Below are 10,339 nucleotides of genomic sequence, written 5' to 3' on the forward strand. Positions count from 1 at the left end.
CAGGTGACAGGAAAGCCAAGGACCAAAGCTCACCTGCAGCCCGTCCCAGAATGCATAACTTTCTCAGAGTGGGCATTGCCTTCATGAGGCCTCTGTTTTAGACTTCTCCTGGCATCATTAGACTTCTCCTAGCATCAAAACAATGAACTAGTAAGCTCCTGTTGCTTAAGCCAACCTATTGCCTGCTTTAGCAATAGGAAGACAAAAACATTCTCTTTGGTCCTTCTTAGACTCAGAATCTTGGAGTTGGAAGAGATCTTAGAGGCCATTTCTCTGTAATGATACCCAAAAGAAAAATCCTCTCATAACATTTCTGATAAATGGTCATTGGGCCTGAATGCTCCTTCAAGTTTGGATAAAAGAAAGCTTTTCATGCATTCTAGGATCTCAAAGCTTTATTGAACAATTCATGAATTACACATTATTCCACTCAGAAAGAGGAAGTTCCTGGAGGGTGACTGTGGTAGTAGGGGACAGAACGTTCCAAATGGTTGCCATGAAGTTTCTGTTTGACTTGGGGGGAGTCTTACAAAGTGGGGTGCAGAATCAATTGATTAATATGGAGTGCTGGCCCATTATGAAAAGCTCTCTCTAAGTGAGCAAAATGAGTTTTATCACCAGGTATCGCTTATCAGCAACCGGGCAGGGTGTGTTCTGTTTTCTCAGAAAGCCGCTGCAGGTCAATTGCTTTTGTCCTCGGAAAAGTCTTCTCAGAAGGGGCTCTTCTCCTGGTAATGCCCAATGCAGGCCACCATTTTGTTTTACCGTACAGTGTCTTTCCTTTTGGTTATGTTTCCAGTGATTTCACTGGAAACTTGACCAAACACCCCAGCTACCCATCATTGATTTCTTGTCCGGTGATCAAGCAGGCTCAGCAGATCATTTTGTTCGATTTTTTCCCTTTGCGTTGTGTGTGTATGTTTCCTTTCTTGATGGCAGTGAGAGTTGTTGCATGGCTGTTCAATTACATTTCAACCCCTCAGAGTGGGGTTACTTACGCAGTTGAGTGGATTGCAGGCACGGCCCTCTCTCCAAGTCAGGGTCTCGATTATTTTTATTTTATTTTTACTCTCAGTCCCCTAAGGACAGTCCCATTTCTATGTCATTTTCTTTTTGATTAGCTATCTTAAGAGCCACAATCTGTCTTGAGAGTGACAAAGAGTTTAAACATAATCATGAAATACAGTTTGTACAAAGAGAAATAAAAGCATATAGGCTGAAAACCACATTAAAAATCGTAAATCAAAAGTGTACTTGTTTGTCTCCATATTCCACCAAACCAAGAAGCTAGGTCAGGAAACCAGTCTGTCTTGATTGACATGTGTAAGCCTGAGAGATATCAAGAATCACCTTAACTTGGTCCTTTAAAATATTCGGGCTATTTACCCTGTACTAGACTTATCCACATAGAAGCCACATTGTTTGTGGGCAGTCAGGGTATCTAGAGCCCGTCCATTTTGCAAGAATGTACAGCTGTCAACTTCAGCCAGGGGGTCTGAAGCACATTTGCAGTGGGATTAAAGCTTGTTTCAAAGCCCTGGATATTTATGGCTGTGCCCCCCAGGCTGTGTGCTCTTAGGGAAGGTGTGATGGCATGCCTGTGAGAGTGGAGCCCTGCATCAGGTAGGCTGAGGGGCTGGGCGCATTCCCTTATTTGTAGGTGTGAAGCTCCTTATACAAAAGATCCTAAGTTAGCTTTCTGACAGGCATTTAGGGTAGACAATATATGCAAGAGCACAGGAGCCGGTCCAGTTTACAGGCTGGTAATATAGCCATGCAGTGATCTACAGTTTACAAAGGGTTTGCAAAACAGAAACACAAAACTTCTCTTCAGTCATCCTCCTTCTCATCAAAGATAAACTCAAAAAGATTATTCGAAATCGTAAAACAAGGCTCGTTTCATTCGATGAGACTTGGTCATTTACATAAGTGCAGCAAGAGTGGGAGTTTACCCTACAAGCTTTTTGACGTTTGCTTTGTTGTTGGTTTTCACAAGGAACCACCACTGGACATTTAAAAGCCTCTCAAGGCTCAGAAGCCAAGCCAAGAACATGACACCAGATTTCATCCACAGCACCTGTACTTTGAGTGAATTCCTCCTTCTCGGTCCCCAGAGTATCATGCGGTTGCTATGCTGGCCAGAAAGTCCCATTTTTTATTGACCTGTAAGGCTGGGAACCCTGGAGCCGGAACCAGACCGGTTTTTCCTGGGGTACGGGGGGATTGTTTGTAAGCATCGACTCCATAGAGTCAACCTCAGTTCCTTAAATATGTCTGGTCCCGTCTGATTAAATGAGCATCATTCGCAAACCTGACATTCCAGCCACAGCCTTGGTCGTGTAACCTGAGTCTCCAATTGTCCTGTTAACAGAGAGGACAGATTCCGACGGAATCTAGGCAAATAAATATTTTGTCATAACATAAGATGATTCAATAAGAGTTTCCAAATTCTGAGGGGTCCAGGAAAGGAGAGAAAGATGAATGTTTTATGAATTATAGATTGCTTCAGGGAAGAGTAAGGAATTCCTTGAAATTCCTTACTCTTCCCTTAAGCTAACTTATTAGCTTAACTTATTGCTGCTTTATAAAAGAGGAAGTTTTCATCAAAGTTCATTATAAAAATAATTAATTAAAAAACAGTAATTCAAAAAAAGTTCATTATAAAAATACTTCAATTGAGAAGGAAGTTTGGTTGTTTCTGTGACAAGTAATATTTTCTTAAAACAAATAACTGAGATTATGACCAACAACATTTGACTTGTCTGGTGTCAGGCAGATCAGCGCCAGGACCACTGGGCCTGTGAAAAACCTCCAGCAACTTTACACAGTTTCTGAAATTGTCATATTAATAACATTTTATCCACTCAAATCTAAGCAACAGCAGGTTAAAAAATCCTGTTTAATTTGGTGAAACTTCCCATGCTCCTCATGGCATATCAGATAAACCTGATTATTTTAGCCATTCTCTTTTTATGAAGTGGAAGAACAAGTCCTTTGTGATTTTCCAGGGGCTGCCTGGAAACTCTCAATGATGGTTTCAGATCAATAAGACTTTATATAGAGTTTGATTTGGGGGAGTAAAGGGTAAAAAATCATCAGGTTTGAGAATTTTGTTAAATAGGATCATGGGTCACTGTGAAACTTGGTCCCTTATTTAACCAAAATGACAGTAAAAGATGCAAATGGAAAATAGAAGTTAAAAAAATAAAAACTTAATTCTTTCAATAGCGAAAAGGCTTGTATCTCTAAAATGAAGTCCACTAAAGGTTGACAAGGTCAATATAAAGCATAGAAGATAATCAGATAAGGTGCAGAATCTTTGCCTTCTAGGCAGATTACTGAGATGGTTAAGAAACACCTTTTACAGCCTCTTACTAAGGGTATAACCATTAATCCAAGAACACTTTGTCAAAAAGAAAGCCAAATTCTAGTTTTGCATGAAGATACTGTCTGATAAGAAAATTCTTAAAAATCTTATAAACCTATTGAATCTTAACCAATCTTGACATGGTCGAATAAAATTCCTTTTCTGCAAACATTCTAAAATTTTCTATATCCATTTGGGTTTTGTTTCACACATTTCTGTTTCTCATTCTGCAACAACCCATCATTTTACTGTGGGAAAATAGCTACTCTCTTTTTCCTTAACAAAAACACATCCTGCATACCTTAGGTATTTAAGTTACAAAAAAAATTTTGGAAATGGATTTCAAGCCAACATCCTACAAAACACAATATAGTTAACATAAAATTTTTCAAAATAATAACTCAATTTGGATAAACACAAATTTACATTTCTCATCATTTTAGAAGATCTAGTAGACATAATGCTGACTATTTTATCAGTAAACTTGGTATAAATTCAGGAAGAACATACCCAAGTAAAATAAAATCATAAGCTTGTATTGTACTTAACATCAATAATGCAAAAGGCATCACTGTTTTTATTTAACTAACAATATTGAACTAGTCCCATTTGTTAAGGCTTATGTGAATTATGTGAACTTCAAAGTTGTTAAAATATTTGGGTTCAATTCTACAAATACTCTTTTTATTTCCATTGGAAATATTAGAAGTTTAATTTCTTATTTTCTGGGGCTTTAGGAATATTAACGTATGTGTGCATGTGCTTATTTATCTATAACCCAATTTGAATAGAGTTCTTTCAAGAAGTTTTATAAGTTTATAATTTTCCTACTATCTGGAGGTAGGAAAACGTCATACAGCAAGCATACATCAGATACAGAGCGCGTATAGCCTCAATTAAAAATTTTTCATCCATGAGTCAGATGCAAAAACACAGAAGCACAGAAAACATAGAAATGCAAAACTCACGTTTGTAAGCTATTTTTAGAGTCTTGCCGTTCCTCAGTAGAATCTGAGTACCAATTCAAGTGGGCATCCTGTTAGCTGCTTCTTTCGGGGCCCTTTTTCTCGAGGGCACCTCTGGGATGAGTAAGTTCGTCTCAGTGAAACGTTCCTCGTAAGGACCACGGCAGCTCTGGGTTGTCCTTGGTGAGGTTTTGCCACCAAGTTAGACAGGCACAGCTTCCTGCCCCACAATTATGAACATGCAATATTCCAGGGTTGGGAGGTGGAGAACCAAAGATCAACATTTTTTTAGTTTAAGGATCTCATTTTTGTCTTTCCTTTCCCTACCTTGTGCACAGGACTAAGAAAGCAGTAGCAGTGACAATGAAAATGTAGATTACATCAAAAGGGAGGGACATGGAGTCAAAATTGGGCCTTCTTGTCGCCAGGGTTGACCCACTAACTTCTAAAGGTTGACAAGGTCAATATAAAGCATGGACGATTATTCTGATAATACAGAACCTCTGGATTAAACGTCTGTGACACCGGGGAGCTTGAACACAAGGAATGCAGAGTGCAGACAGAGAATAACTCACTTACAACCCTTGGAGAAGGCGAGGGGGGATGGAGAGGCCAAGGGTCATGGCACCGCCGCCTCCTCTCTTGTGGCTTCCACGGCCATGAGTAGTTGCCTTAGGACACTGTCCTCATTGTCAAAACTGACAAAAATTTTTCATGCAATTTATCATCTCACAGACCTGTGGAGTGATTGACGATTGGACAGCACACCTTTCAGGTCACTGAGGTGGCGAGAAGGGGGGTTCCTTATAGGGAGAGCACAGAGGCAAGGGAGTAAATGTTCTGACTGGCTCACTCCAGTTTACCGAGGGGGGTCTCACACGATGGGGAGAAGCTAAGCATCGATCAGGATGGTGTGCTTGTCTACTCTGATAAGTTTTCGCAAATGGACCCAGACAGGCTTCATCACCACGTATTGCCTGTCAGTGACCCTGTAGGGTCTGTTCTGTTTTCTCAGAAAGCCCCTGAAGGTCAATTGATTTTGTCCTTTCGAAAAACCTTCTCAGAAAGGAATCTTCTCCTGGCAACATCCAATGAGGTGTCATTTTATTTTACTTAGCAGAGGAAGCACAGTATTGCTTGAGCCAGCTTATTGTTTTATTTAGAAAATCATAATGGTTGGGCTGAAATGATAGATTTTGACTTGGCATGTGAAAGTAATACTCTCTTCAAACATCTAGTTAGTAGAATAAAAGGTTAAGTTGAGGACTCCTTGAGTAATACTGTCTTCTCCTTTTTTTGTCTAAAAGATAATTTTTCCAATACTTGAAACCATGGCCAACTGATCAATCCACTCTTTTCTCTTTTTGAACAAACATTTTCAATGCTTCAACCGCTCATTATAGAGCATCCCTGCCAGACCCTCTCTCCCTTCTTGCTCTCCTCTGTATTTACTTGTATGAGTCAGTAATGTAACCCAAATAAAAAATAAGGCCTAGAATTAAACACAATATTCTGGATTTGGCAGTAAGGAATAGGGTGGGCCCATTGCTTGCCATTGTCTATAGCTTCCTCCATTGGCATATTGTAATAGCTAATATGCCCAAGTTAAGCTTGTGTTCAGCTGTAACCAGGTTCTCTTACTCTTTTATATGGAAAGTGTGGTGGGTTGGAGCTGTATGCAGACAGAAAAAACATGTTTTTAAATGTATTGCTTTCCTCTGGGGGTGGACCCGTGGCAAGTGGGACTTTTTGATGAGGTTACTTCAGTTAAGAAAGTGTGGTCTTCCTCAGTCAGGACGGGACTTAGTCCTATTACTGAAATCCTTTATAAGCAGAGTAAGATTCAGACAGGCAGAAAGGAAACCACAGACAAAGCAAGCAGAAGGTAATATCAATAGAACCTGGGAGAGAATGGAGATACCAGGAGCCATCTCCATGTGCTTTGTCCTGAGGATCTCAGATCTCCAGGAGCCAGCCCCAGAATGGGGGTCCTCAGGGAGAAAGCAGCACTTCTATGGCACCTTGATTTGCACTTTCTTTTAGCCTCAACACCATAAGCTAATAAATTCCCATTGTTTAAGCTAACCCCTTTCATGATATTTACTTGAGTAGCCCAGGAAACCAAATCAGAAAGTCTGATGTTTCCCCTAATTTATTTTATTTAAACATCTGTCCAGTATTGTAGTCTATTAATAACATAGTGAAACGTGCATCTTTTCTCTTACCATCACAATTAAATTTTTTACCCTTCAAAACTATAAAATTACATATTCATCCTAAATTTGCATCATCTGCAAATATACTCTTCAAATCTTCATCAAGATCACTGACAAAAATTTGAGAGCCTTCAATTTGGTAGCACACATGCAAAAATAGTATGTGGCACAACAATTATTGGCACTCTTCTAGAAACTACTTTGCATGTCAATACCGATATAATAGTTGATATTCTAGTTTAGTCAGTACTGTAGCCATAAAGCAATGGTATCATTAACCCTGATTATTTATCTGGGGATTACCCTCAATGATATCATGAATGTGGCAGAGTGATAAATACTTTGTATAAATTGAAGTACAAATTTCCTCAATGTGATCTATTGCCCCACACACTTAGTAACCATATCTGAAAAGGAAATTAATTTGGCATGATTGGTTTTCAGAAACATGACTCTGTATCTAATGATATTAGAGAGCACTGTGTATTTTCCTAAATATATGTATCAACATATACATATAAACCATAATATATATAATCAGTGATGCAGCTTACAGAATGTGCCCTTTCTCCTTTTTTCCTGTATTTCTATATTTTAATGGAATTCCTAGTTCCTACAATGTCTCTTTGGCTCAAAGGTCACATCTCAACATTTCTTTGTTATTCTGAAGTGTATTCATTGAGAGCTCAAGGCTTGATCTCTTGAACTTTAACCTGAGACACTGAATACGGAAAACCACTGGTTTATATAAGCTCTTGATGATGTGCTAAGTGTTTCTCCTTTATATTTTCAAGGTCTTGCATCTTTGGTCAGCTTTCCTTCAGACATATTAATTTGACATCTGGCACTTACAGACTTGATCTGTGCAACATGCATTTGTCAAATTCATATGTTAAAAATCAAGGGAAGATGTCTGCAATCACAGCTAAAAAGTTTAGCACCCTATCTTGATTATTGGAAGGACAATAGACAATAAAATTAGAAGAATTGCAGAAGATCTGAACAATACTATCAACCACATTGATCTAATGACGCTGCTAGGGTAGTGCACTGAACAATTGCTAAAAATATGGACTATTTGCTTTTTCAATTGCACATAGAATGTTCATCAAGATATAACATGTTCTGGGCCATAACACAAGTCTCAACAAATTTGAAAAGAATCATGTCTTACAAAGGATGTTTCCTGACCACAATAGAATTAGAAATCAGCAATATTTCTAATTTATTTAAAAGGTTGTAAAATAAGTAAAGCATTTCTAAATAACTCAAGAAGAAATATCAAGGGAAAGCAAATAAAAATATTTAAAATGAATGAAAATGAAAATGTGATATATCAAAATTGGTGGGATGCAGTTAATGCAGTGCTTAGAGGGAAATTAATAGTTTTATATACTTAAAGAAAAGAGTTTAAAATCAATTTTTTTAAGTTTCCAATTTAAGAAACTAGAAAAAATAGCAAATTAAACCCAAAGTAAGTGGGAGAAAGAAAATAATAAAGAACAGAAATAAAAGAAATAGAAAAACAAATAGAAAGTCAGCAAAATCTCAAGTTCATTATTTGAAAAATTAATAAAATTAGAAGACCTTTATTATGCCTGATCAGGAAAAAAAAAGAAGAAACAAATTATCAGTATCAGGAATAATAGAGAAGACACAACTACCGAGCCTATAGATATTAAAACTGTAATAAAGAATTATTATGGACAACTTTATGCCAGTAAATTAAACAACTTAGGTGAAATAGGTTCCTAATTGAATTTGTAGTTTAAAACCTTGACACAGAGACACACATCAGGGCTCAGATGTTCTCACTGATGAAACCTGTCAAACGTTAAAGGAAAAAAAAACAGTAATTTTGTTCCAGTTCTTCAGAGAAGAGAACACTTTTCAATTTTTTTTTTTTATTAAGCCAGGATAACTGTCAAAGCAAAACTTGGCAAGGACCTTAGAAAAAGAAAGGAAACCACAATAGCAAGCCTTATGAATATAGAAGGAAAAATATCTAGCAAGATAATAGTCAACTGATTCCAGAAGTATATACAAAGCATACATATTATGACCAAGTAGAATTTATCCAGGGAATTTAAGGTTAGATTAAATTCTAATCTGTACCAATTTACTACGAATAGAAAGGTACTTCCTCAACTTGATAAAAAGTTTCTACATACTCTAGAACCCACATCATACCTAATGGTTGAAATACTGAAAGTTTCCCCTGTGTGTGCTCCGTCAGCACTCCTGCACCGCCTCGAGGCTCTGGCCAGGGCTGTAAGACTATGAACAGACAGAAGGCGCATTTACTGGAAAGCAACAATCGTCTTTAACTGTAGATAATCTGATTCCATTTGTAGAAAATACTAAGGAATTGCCAAAAACGACTACAACTAGTAGGTGATAAAATCACAGGACCCAAGTTTAATATGTAAAAGTCAGCTGTTTTTCATATATTAATAAAAAATACAATTTGAAAAGTACCATTTACATTAGCATCCAGAAATTGATAAAAGAAGTTAAGACTTAAATTGAAAAACGTACTGTATTCAAAGACTGGATCTATTAATATAACAATAATAATATTAATTATTAAGATATCAATATCCCAAATTGATCTCTAGATTCAATGCAATACCACTCACAATCCTAACTTTGATAAGTTGACTTTAAAGTATTTATAAGAAAAGCAAAGACCTACAACAGCCAAAGTGAATTTGAAAAAGGAGAGAAGTATTGGCCAACTTAGACTACACAAACACAAGGCTTACAGGAAAGCTACAGTAAGGAAGAGCGGGTGATCCTGGTGTCACCCATGGCTGCCCAGCCTCCGTGCCATCGGCCTCCTGGGGCTGGACATTCTTCGTGATGAGGCTGCCCTGTGAGTTTAGGATGCTGGACAGCATCTCTGATGTCCATGGGTGAGAGGCCACTCGCACACCCCCAGTGTGACTGCCCTGCCCCCTCCCCCATGCCCATGGAGACAAGTGGAGCAATGGAAAACACAGAGATTCTAGAAATAGAACCACCCACTTATGGTCAACTGATTTTACATAAATGTTCTGAGGCGTTCCACTGGGGAAATAAAAGTTCACTAATGGTGCTGGGCGAGGACACAAAAAGAATGTTGTCTCTACCTCATACAATAACACAAAAATTAATTCAAGATGAATTATAAACCTCAATAAAAAGCTGAAACTATAAAACTTCTAGGAGGAAACAGGAAAATATCATTATGACCTGAAAGAAGGTAAAGATTTCTTAGATACACCAAGACAAAATGCAAAGCCAAAACAACTTAGAATAGACTATATCATAATGATAAATTTTGCTTATCAAAAATGACTAAGAAATGAATAAGCAAGACATAGACTTGGGGAACATTTACTATATATATATCTGAAAAAAAGTCCTTTCATCCAGAATATGTAAAGGACATTCAGAAGTCAATAAAGAAAAACAATAAAAATAGAAATGAGACTCAGAAGCTCGACAAATTCATTAGGTGGTCAGAAAAAGTAATGAAACAAACAAATTAAACCCATAATCAGATAGGATTTCACAGCCAACAAAATGGTGAGATGAAGAAGCATCGATAACCCCAAATGTTGACAATGCCACGCAGCCACAGAAGGCGCGCTCATCACTGGGCAACGTGTCTGTTACGACCACTTTGAAAAGTTGCCGGGCACTTTTCAATATAAATCTGCTCTATAAATCAGCAGTTCTACTATTGGCATCTACCCTACAGAAATGAAAACATATGTTCATAACAAGACATATGAAAGGATGTTCAT

General features: G+C 37.7%; 1 long non-coding RNA gene across 1 annotated transcript in view; it reads right to left on the minus strand.

The window, feature by feature from the left end:
- The window catches only part of LOC143662499 (uncharacterized), a 36,397-nt gene extending 26,890 nt beyond the window's left edge, over positions 1-9,507 (minus strand). The window contains exons 1-2 of the long non-coding RNA XR_013165353.1: positions 9,314-9,507; positions 8,739-8,825 (exon numbers count right to left, since the gene is read on the minus strand). This is a non-coding gene — a long non-coding RNA (uncharacterized LOC143662499). The remainder of the gene's footprint in view (positions 1-8,738; positions 8,826-9,313) is intronic.
- Between the last annotated feature and the right edge of the window lie 832 nt (positions 9,508-10,339).

This window comes from Tamandua tetradactyla, chromosome 18, assembly GCF_023851605.1.
Source record: "Tamandua tetradactyla isolate mTamTet1 chromosome 18, mTamTet1.pri, whole genome shotgun sequence".
Classification (NCBI taxonomy): domain Eukaryota; kingdom Metazoa; phylum Chordata; class Mammalia; order Pilosa; family Myrmecophagidae; genus Tamandua; species Tamandua tetradactyla.